We start from the raw sequence: 11,584 nt of genomic DNA on the forward strand, positions 1-11,584 counted from the left end.
CCATTCTTCACTCTTCAGCTTTGTGGCAGGCAGCCATTCATGTCTCCAGAATCAGCTTGCATTCAACTCACAGGAGCTAGAGTGGATAAATAAGACCCTGTACTCCAAATACTGGGGAACCATGCTCTAATTGATGATTGCTACTTCCCGATTTCTCAGGTGCAGATAAAAATGTGGGCAGTGTTGTTGCACTCCTCAACTGTGGCAAGCTCCTTCTCTTCTTGCTGAATTGACTTTGAGTAGATTTAAAGAGCAGTGCCCTTTTTCACCTTTTGTTTGTTTGTTTGTTTTCACCCTTTGAGAGCCAGTTATCAAAAATCTAGGACTTTCAAAAGCAGTTGTATACACAGCGAAATTAGAAACTCACTGCACATGTACAGGGAGAGGGGCAGGGTCTGAAAAACCTGAAAAGACCTTAAGTTAACACCTCAGACTGACCCTTGGCACAGATACACTCTACAATAGTTAAAAAACAACAACAACAACAAAAAATAAACAACAACAAAACAGTAAACCCTGGTGAAGGGAAAGAATCTGATTTCTAGAGTTACCATATTATTAGATTCATATGTTCAATTTTCAACAAGAAATCACAAAATATACAAAGAAACAGGTTTGGGCCCTTCAAAGAAATAGCAAATCAACAGAAACTGTCCCTGAAAAAGGCTTCATGGCAGATCTATTAAACAAAGACTTTAAAATAACTGTTTCAGGAGGCTGAAATATGTAAAGGAAGATGGGGAAAGAGTCAATAAAACAATAAAAAACAAAATGGAAATACCAATAAAGACACAGAAAACCTAAAAAGAAGCCAAAAAAGAAATTCTGGACCTGAAAATTGCAATAACTGTAATGAAAAATTCACTAGAGCAATTCAAAGGCATATTTGAACAGGCAAAGGAAAGGATCAGTGAACTCAAAAGTAGAACAATGGAGATTATCAAATCTGAGGGACAAAAAGGAAAAAGAATGAAGAAAAGTGTATAGAATCTAAACAATCTGTGTGATAACATCAAGCTCATCAACATACTCATTGTGAGAGTCCAGGAGAAGAGAAAGTGTCAGAATATCTGAAGAGAAAATGACTTAAAACTTCCCAAGTATGATGAACATCATGAATGTAAACATCTAAGAAACCCATTGAATTTTAAGAAAGATGACCTCAAAGGAACTCACACCTAGACACATGGTAATTAAACTTTTGCAAGACAAAACAAAGGGAGAATCTTGATAGTAGCAAGAGAGAAATGACACATCACATAAAAGAGACCATTAGCAAACTTAGCAGATTTCTCATCAGAAACTTTGGAGGCAAGAAGGCAGTGGATTAATATGTTCAAAGTACTAGGTAAATCTCTCAAAAAACTGTCAACCCAGAATCCTGTACCCAACAAAAATTTTCTTCAAAAGTGAGGAAGAAATTAAGACATTTCCAGATACACAAAAGCTTAAAGAGTTCATTGTCTTGTAATAAATGCTTAAGGGAGTCCTGTAGTGTGAAATGAATACTACATAGTAACTTTAAGCCACATAAAGAAATGAAGTTTTCAATTAATGTAAGTACATAGGCAATTTTAAAAAAGGTAGTGTCATTATAAAAATAGTATGTAACTCCACTTTTTTTTCTACATGATTTAAGAGACAAGTACATTAAAAAATAAGTAAAAGTCTAAAAGCTAGTATTATTGTAACTTTGGTTTGTAACTCCACATATTATTTCCTACATAATTTAAGATAGTAATGCATGTAAATTAATTATTAATTTATGTTTTGGGTGTCATATAACAAAGATGTAGTTTTGTGATCTCAATCACTGAAAGGAGGTTGTACAGATATAAAAGCACATAATTCTTACGTGTTATTGAAGTTAAATTGGTATAAATTCAAATAAGAGTATTATAATGGTAGGATATTCAATATAATTAATCTCCATGGTAACCACAAAGAAATATTTATAGAGTATTCCCAAAAGAAATGAAAAATATTTAAACCTTTTAGTACAAAAGGCAACTAAACAACAACAAAAGAGTACTGTAGGAAATATGGAACAAAAAGCTATAAGACAAATGGAAAACAAATAGTAAAATGATAGAAGTAAATCCCTCCTTATCAGTAATTATTTCAAATATAAATAGATTAAGACCTCCAAACAAAAAATAGAGATAGGAGGAATGGATTAAAAAAAAAGGAATTCAACTATATGCTGTATACAAGAGACTCCCCTTAGTCCCAAAGACCCTAATAGGTTGAAAGTGAAAGGAAGCCAAAGATTTTGTGTGAAAATACTAACCAAAGTAGAGCAGGAGTGGCTATACTGATATAAAACAAATAGACTTTTAATAAAAGAACTTTGCAAGATAACAAACAACACTACAGAAATACAAAGGATTATAAGAGAATACCATGAAAACTTATATGCCAACAAATTGAACAACCTAGAAGAAATAGATAAATTACTAGAAACATAATCTCCCAGAATTGAATCAGGAAGAAATAGAAAATTTGGACAGACCAATTACCAGTAATGAAATTGAATCAGTAATCAAGTAAATCCCATCAAACAAAAGTCTAGGACCAGACAGCTTCACAGGTTCTACCAAACATTTAAAGAAGAGTTAATACCTATTCTCAAACTATCCCAAAAAATAGAAGAGAAAGAAAAACTTCCAAATTCAGTCTACAAGGCCTGCATTATCCTGGTACCAAAACGAGATAAAGACACTACAAGAAAAACAAAACAAAACAAAACATAGATGCAAAAGTCCTCAACAAAGTATTAGCAAACTGAACCCAATAATACATTAAAAAAATCATTCACCATGATAAAGTGGGATTTATTCCCAAGAAGCAAGGGTGGTTCAATATTTGTAAATCAATCAGTGTGATACATCACATCAGTAAGAGAAAGGATAAAAACCGTATCATTTCCATACATGCAGAAAAAGCATTTGACAAAGTACAACCATTCATGATAAAAACTCCCAAAACAGTAGGTTTGGAAGGAATATTCTTCAATATAATAAATGTCCTATGAGGAACTGCAGCTGACATCAGATTCAATGGCGAAAAACTGAGAACTTTACCCCTAAGATTGGGAAAAAGATAAGGATATCTCACCACTTTTATTTCACATAGTACTGGAAGTCCTAGGGCAACAATTGGACAAGAAAAAGGACTAAAAGGCATCCACATTGATAAGGAAGAAGTAAAACTTGCACTATTTGTAAATGACATGATACTATATATAGAAAATCCTAAAGACTCCACCAAAAATCTACTAGAACTGATAAATGAATTCAGTCAATTTGCAAGATACAATATCAATGTACAGAAACCTGTTGCATTTCTATACACTAATGATTAAAAATCAGAATAGGAAATTAAGAAGCAATCTTATTTACAATTGCATCAAAAATAATAAAATACCTAGGAATAAACTTAACCAAGAAAGTGAAACACTTGTACTCTGAGAACTATAAAACATTGATGTAAGAAATTGAAGATGACACAAACTAATGGAAAGATATTCTATGCTCCTAGATTGGAAGAAAAATATTGTTAAAATGTCCATACTACTCAAAGCAATCTATAGATTTAATGCAATCCCTATAAAAATACCAACAGCATTTTTCACAGACCTAGAATAAATAATCCTAAAATTTGTATGGAAACACAAAAGACCCTGAATAGCCAAAACAATCTTGAAAAAGAAAAACAAAGCTGGAGGTATCACAATTCTAGATTTCAATTATGTTACAACACTGTACTAATCAAAACAGTATGATACTGGCACAAAGATAGACACAAAGATCAATGGAACAGAATAGAAAGCCCAGAAACAAACCAATGATTATATCGTCAATCTTTGGCAAAGGAGTCAAGAACATGAGATGGGAAAAAGATAGACTTCAACAAATGGTGTTGGGAAAACTGGACAGCTACATGCAAAAGAATGAAACTGGACCACTTTCTTATAACATACACAAAAATAAACTCAAAATGGGTTAAAGACTTAAATATGAGACCTGAAACCATAAAAATCCTGGAAGGGAACACAGGTAGTAATTTTTGACTTCCACCATAGGAACATTATTCTAAATATGTCTCCTGAGTCAAGAGAAGCAAAACAAAAAATAAGTTGTTGGGACTACATTAAAATAAAAATCTGCACAGTGAAGGAAACAGTCAACAAAACTAAAAGGCACTACTGCATGGAGCCCTGGGTGTTATATGCAAACAATGAATCATGGAACACTACATCAAAAACTAATGATGTAATGTATGGTGATTAACATAATTAAAAAAAACTAAAAGACAATCTATGGAATGGGAGAAGATATTTGCAAATGACATATCTGATAAAGGGTTAATATCCAAAATATATAAAGAACTTATACAACTCAACACCTAAAAAAACAATCTGATTAAAAAATAGGCAGAATACATGAATAGACATTTTCCCAAGGAAGACATACAGATAGCCAGCAAACACATGAAAAGATGCTTAACATCACTGATAATCAGGGAAGTGCAAATCAAAACCACAATGAGATATCACTTCACACCTGTCAGAATGGCTAAAATCAACAACACAAGAAACAGCAAGTTGGCAAGGATGTGGAGAATAAGGAACCCTCATGCATTATTGGTTAGGAATGCAAACTGGTACAGCCACTGTGAATGATAGTATGGAGTTCCCTCAAAAAGTTAAAAATAGAATTACCCCATGATCCAGTAATTGCATTACTGGATATTTATCAAAAAAATACAAAAACACTAATTTGAAAGAATATATGCACCTCTGTATTTATTGCAGCATTATCTACAATAGCCAAATTATGGAAGCAGCCCAAGCGTCTATCAAAAGATGAATGCATAGGGGCGACTTGGTGGCTCAGTCATTAAGTGTCTGCCTTTGGCTCAGGTCATGATCCCAGGGTCCTGGGATCAAGCCCCACATCAGGCTCCCCACTCTGCTGGAAGCCTGCTTCTCCCTCTCCCACTCCCTCTGGTTGTGTTCCCGCTCTCGCTGTGTCTCTCTCTGTCAAATAAATAAATAAAATTTTTTTAAAAAGATGAATGGATAAAGAAGATGTGGTGTGAATTGATTCAGAAAAAGCATTGGACTAAACTCAACATCCTTTCATGATAAAAATTTTCAACTGACTAAGACTAGAAGGAAAATACCTCAACAGAATAAAAGCTGTGTTTGAAATCTGGGAGCTTTTTCCTCAAAGGTCAGGGTCAAGGGAAGGACGCTCACTCTCACAGCCTCTATTCAACACAGCATTAGAATTTCTAGCCAGGACATTAGGCAAGAAATAGAAATAAATATTATCCAAATTGGAAAAGAAGAAGGAAAAATATCTCTCTTCTCAAATGTTAAAATCTTATATGTAGAATATTCTAGTCGACAAAAAATTAAAACCACAAAGGAATTTAGGAAAGTAGCAGGATACAAAGTCAACACACAAAGTTCAGATGCCTTTATATACACTAATAATGAACAATCCTTAAGGGAAATTAAGAAAAAAACAGTTTCATTTATAGCAGCATCAAATAGGATCAAATACTTAACCAAGGAGATAAAAGACTTGTAAAATGAAAATGAAAAAACATTGCTGAAAGTAAATACAGAAGACATAAATAAATAGAAACATACTCTATGTTCAGAGGTTGGAAGACTTACTATTGTTAAGATGTTAATGCTGCCCAAAGTGATCTACAGATTCAACACAATTCAAATCAAAATTCCAATGACTTTTTTTTTTTTTTGCAGAAATAGAAAAACCCATCCTAAAATTCATACGGAAACTCAGGGACCCTGAACAGCCAAAACAATCTTGAAAAGGAGTAAAGCAGGAAGACTCATACTTCCTGGTTACAAAACTTACTACAAAGCTATAGTAATCAAAAGAGCGTGGTACTGGCATAAAGTTGAACAGAAAGACCAATGGAATACATGAGAAAACCCTGATTAATTCTTGCATAACATGGAAGATTTTTTTGTATATGACACCATAACAAAGGCAACAGAAGCAAAGATAGATAAGTGGGATTATATCAAATAAAAAGCTTCTTCAGAGCAAAGGAAACAATCAGCAAAATGAAAGGCCAACCTACAGAATGGGAGGAAATACTTGTAAACCATATATCTGTTAAAAAGTTATATCCAAAATATGCAAGGAACACCTAAAACTCAATAGTAATAATAACACAAAAGAAATAACTCTATGAAAAAGTGGGCAAAGGACCCGAATACACATTTCTCCAAAGAAAGCATGTACATGGCCAACAAGTATATGAAAAGATGCTCAATATCACACTAATCACCGGGGAAATGCAAATGCAAACCCCAATGAGATATCACCTCATGTCTGTTAGAATGGCTATTATCAAAAGGACAATAGATAACAGGCATTGGTGAGTTTGTAGGGCAAAAAAGGAAACCTTGTACAGTGTTGGTCAAACTGTACAAAGTTTCCTTTATGTAAGAAGAGTAAATCCTGGAGATCTAATGTACACTAATGTCACTATAGTTAACAATACTTTAGTGCATACTTTAAATTTGCTAAGAGGGTAGATCTGAGATGTTCTCACTATAAAATAAAGGTAACTATGTTAGGTGATAGATACTTTAACTTGATTGTGATGATTATTTGACACTGTTTACAAATATAAAATCAAGTCATTCATCTTAAATATATAAAATTATGGGGTGCCTGGGTGGCTCAGTCAGTTAAGCAGCTGCCTTCAGCTCAGGTCATGATCTCAGGCTCCTGAGATCGAGCCCCGAGTCCAGTTCCCTGTGCAGTGGAGAGTCTGCTTCTCTCTCTCCCTCTACTGCTCCCCCTGCTTGTGCTCTCTTGCTCACCCTCTCTCTTCAAATAAATAAATAAAATCTTAAAAAATATATATATAATTATTATTTTAAATTACACCCTGTAAAGATGGAAAAGAAAAAAAAAATAACTTGGACTCAATTTCTTCTTTAGTTATACTGAGGCTGAATCATAGTTTCAAGATTTGCTTTCATGACAAAATTGCAGTTGCCCCAGATAATGGAGATCTATTGAAAGTTCTTGACGTAGGGAATAACAGATCTGAGCTTTCAGAGCTCATTCTAGCAGCAGTTTAAATGGTAAAATAAGAGGGCATTTGTGGAAATCCTAGAAAATAATTAGGAGCCACTATAGTTTGGTAGTAGAGTTAAAATAAAACCTAAAAACTGCCTGAATTTGTGTGGTGGCTCAGGAAAGGGGTGGAGGTCATTGCGGTTATAGACTCTATTGCTTAGCATGTGGGATATATGGAAATATTCTGAAGGTTTGTAACCAGAGAACCACATCATTTTCAGAAATATTTATTGAGTTCCTAGTATGTATACTATATGTACTTAAATAAATTAGACAAAAATGATGGTTATAGAACTTATGATTATTGGAGCACACAGGAATTAAAGGGAAAAATATCTGATGAGTGTGATGATGGAGGCTCTCTTGGAATTTATGAGAATCTATATAATGACAGCTGACATTAATTGACCATTTACCATGGGACAGGCACTGTTCCAGCCATTTTACTTACCATCATCATAACAATCAAAAGAAAATGGCATTATTTTTACCATTCCTATTTTACAATGAAAAATCAGAGGAAAAAAGAAATTAAGTAATTTACTTGGGGTTTTATTAGTAATAGTGAAGGTAGGATTCATGCACTCTCAAACTCTGTAGGTCCTATTATTTTGTGTGTGTGTGATGAGAAGAAATAGATGACCTCTTACTGAAATATTACAAAAAACCCAGCAGAACGGTCAGGTACACATTTCCAGTAGATGTTTAGAAGTAAAAACTCTAGAAGGAATATACGACATTGCAAATTATTTTAGAGATACCTCAAGAAAGAGACAATTGATGTGAGATGCTCCCTTTTGAAAAATATCAGATAAAGGAATGAAGAATGCTGGAGGCAGAACCCTTGGAGAAAATTTTCCATTTAGGATATGGGAAGAAAGAGGGAAATAAACAGTGTAGTAGATTTCCCTTCAGAGATGAAGATGACAGGGAGATAGGAGTTCATTTTTGGCTCTGTCATGGGAGATGGACAATCCCTAGAGTGATGAGAAACCTAGAGTAAATTTGGAGTCCCTAAGGACCTAAAGACAGATGTGTGGTCTAGGGTGTAAATACAATCCTCTTCTTTCTCTTTTACATCTAGAATCTAATCCCAAGGGGAAGAGACTGAGCAAGCTTCTACTCTATTTATAAGCAGGTGCATTGTATCATTAAACTCACATTTAATCATCTGTATCTTAACAAGGGGCAAATGAGATAAAAATAGACTGTTTTCCTCTGCTGCTTGAGAGAACTCAAGGTCATAATCAGAAGTTATGACCTGTAGTTTGGAAAGGTTTCTAGGGCATACCTGGAATTAAGTGTATGCAACATCGTTTTAGAATAAAGGGACAAAAGCCTCAGAACCTGAAATTGCCCTTCCAGGACTGCAGGGGTAAAAAACAATGATAAAGAAGCACTGAAATATTCTGGCCTAAGGAGGGTGAGTTCTTGAATTCCCTTTATATGAATGTCCCTCTTGTTGTGAGATGGAAATCCAGAGATCAAAGATATGCAGCTTTCTTTTTCATTTTGTGCAGTTCTGAGATTCAAGTGAGGAGGAATCTCTTCAAGGGGAAAAGAGGGGATGTTCACAGAGTTAAGGAGTGCAAGGGTACAATATCTCTGTCAGTAAGTTCCCTCTCCATGGATGGAAGTCTCACTCTTCAGGATTTATGGCTTTTATTCTGTGACATGGGGCTTGTTCTAGACTCTTAGTTTTTGATTAGAAACAATGTTCTTAGTCCCTACCCTGCCCCAAGTCTAATGTGCATTAGAGACTAGCACCAGGTTAGAGTATCTCTGCCTCCCTTTTTGCTTGATAGGAGGTTGAAGTGAAGGAAGAGAGATGGTGAGTCCAGAGAAGGACAATTGTGTCTTGGTCCATCCTGCTTCTCCCTTTTCCCTTGGTTTTTCCAGCAATCGTGTTTGTATATGGTAGGACTGGACTTCCCTCTCTAGGCTAAATTGTGGTACTCCTTGCTCTATTTAACTTATAAACCTCTAATAAAGGGGGAGTTAGTGTTTCTCAGTATCATTATAGAGACAAAGGCAGGTTTTCTGGGTCCAGATTTGGTTAGTCTCAGACCTCAGATATTCCCAGTGTATATTCCCTTTTGTAGGTCAAGATATTGTGGGATGAGCTGGCTTTTTCTCTAATGTAATCCCATTTTCCTGTGCTCACAGATCATGCTTGGAGAAGAATGGCTCCTACAAACTCCTCTTTTGTGACTGAATCCATCCTGCTGGGGCTAACAGACCTACCAGATCTCCAGCTCCCCCTTTTCTGTCTGTTTCTAGTCATGTATGTGGTTGCCGTGTTGGTAAATTTGTGCTTGAACTCTAATCGGGCTGAATTCACACCTCCACACCCCCATGTACTTTTTCCTCTTCAATTTGTCCTTCATAGACCTCTGTTACTCTTCTGTGTTTACACCCAAAATGCTGATTAACTTCACATCAAAGAAGAATATTATCTCCTACAGGAGGTGCATGACCCAGCTTTACTTTTTTTGTTTTTTTGCTATTTCTGAATGTTATGTGCTGATACCAATGGCCTATGATCGCTATGTGGCCATCTGTAACCCACTTTTGTATAATGTTGCTGTGTCCCCTAAAATGTGTTCCAGCCTTATGCTTAGTTTATATTTGATGGCATTTTGGGTGCTATGGCTAACACTGGATGCATGCTGAGACTGACCTTTTGTGATGCAGCCATTATCAAGCATTATTTGTGTGATATCTTCCCTCTGCTCCAGCTCTCCTACACGAGCACTTATGTCAATGAGCTGGTGGTTTTCACTGTGGTGGACATCGACATCATTGTGCCCAGTGTCACCATCTTTGTCTCCTATGGTTTCATCCTCCAGCATCCTGCACATCAGCTCCACTGAGGGCGGGTCCAAAGACTTCAGAACCTGCAGTTCCCACATAGTTGCTGTTTCTCTTTACTTTGGGTCAGGTGCATTTGTGTATCTTAAACCATCTTCTGTTGGGTCTATGGATGAGGGAAAAATCTCCTCTATCTTTTATACCAATGTGGTTCCCTTGATGAACCACTTCATTTACAGCTTGAGAAACAAAGACATTAAACTTGTTCTGAGACAAACCCAGAGTAGGAGGGTGTTTTGATCAGAATCACTGTCTGTGGGCATAATTATAAGACTGGTATATTCTGTTTCTTTTGTCAGAATGGTTTAGGTGGGAGTGTTCATATCCTACATATTTGTTACCGTTGTGAAGGAAATTTGATTTTTCTGTCAGTTTGTTTCCAATTTTTTTTGGCTGGACACAGTATACCTTATTGTTGGTACATGACAAGGTAGGGCTCCCCAATTCCCTCCTATACTTCAGGGGTTCTGGGATGGAGACTATAGAGGTGTGGAAATTCTCAGTGTGTTGGGGGATGAGTTGGGGCATGTACTCCCTACCAGCTGAGAGCCTCTTTCTTCTTGTTCTGTCTAGTGCTATTGGTCCAGTGGGCTCTTATTCCTTGGCAGCCATATAGCCCATAAGTTCACCAGCCAGTTGCTGTAGCCAAATTCATTACCATACCAGAATATGAACTTGACTAAGTGGTCATTGAGGACAGTGACAGCCCCAGCATTGAAGGTAGAAGATTGGGTGTCATTTTTAAAGCTGCAGGAGACTACCTGGTCCTCAGTGGGGCCCAGGATGCTCTTGAGGGGGTCCTCCAATGCCTGCTTCACCAGCTTCTTGATGTCATAGTACTTGGCAGCTTTCCCCAGGTGGCAGCTCAGATCCACAACTGACACTTTGGGGTAGGGGGACATGGAAGGCCATGCCAGTGAGCTTCTTATTTAACTCAGGGATGACGTGACTACAGCCTTGGTGGCATAAGTAGAAGCAGGAATGATGTTCTGGGAAGCCCCTCAGCCATCATGACACAGTTTCCCAGCCAGGCCTGGCATGGTCTTCTTGGTGGCAGTGATGGCATGGACTGTGGTCATGAGTTCCTCCACAATGCCATTGTTGTAATGGATGACCTTGGCCAGAGAGGACAAGCAGCTGGTGCTGCAGGAGGCATTGCTGACAATCTTGAGAGAGTTGTCATATTTCTCATGGTTCACACCCATTGCAAATATGAGGGCATCAGTAGAATGGGCAGAGATGCTGATCCTCTTGGCCCCACCTTCGAGTAAGGAGCAGCCTTCTCCAGTGGACTCCACAGCATACTCAGCACCAGCATCGCCCCATTTGATGTTGGTGGGATCTCGCTCCTGGAAGATGGAGATGGGCTTTGCATTGATGATAGGGTTCCTCTTCTCAGCCTTGACTGTGCCTTTGAATTTGACATGGGTGGAATCATACTGGAATATGCAGGTCATGTAGTTGAGGTCAATGAAGGTGTCCTTGATGGTGACAGCATCCACTTTGTCAGAGTTAAAAGCACCCCTGGTGACCCAGTGCCCAATGTGGCCAAATCTACTTACTCCAACCTTCACCAT

General features: G+C 37.0%; 2 pseudogenes; one reads left to right on the forward strand and one right to left on the reverse strand.

Annotated features, from left to right (window-relative positions):
• The first annotated feature begins 9,319 nt into the window (after nt 1-9,319).
• On the forward strand, nt 9,320-10,247 carry LOC123856736 (olfactory receptor 8B3-like; annotated as a pseudogene).
• A 335-nt stretch (nt 10,248-10,582) lies between these two features.
• LOC123856737 (glyceraldehyde-3-phosphate dehydrogenase-like) lies at nt 10,583-11,584 on the reverse strand (annotated as a pseudogene).

This window comes from Mirounga angustirostris, unplaced genomic scaffold (genome assembly GCF_029215605.1).
Source record: "Mirounga angustirostris isolate CCGP_5_RB_7025 unplaced genomic scaffold, mMirAng1.0.hap1 SCAF_13, whole genome shotgun sequence".
Lineage (NCBI taxonomy): Eukaryota > Metazoa > Chordata > Mammalia > Carnivora > Phocidae > Mirounga > Mirounga angustirostris.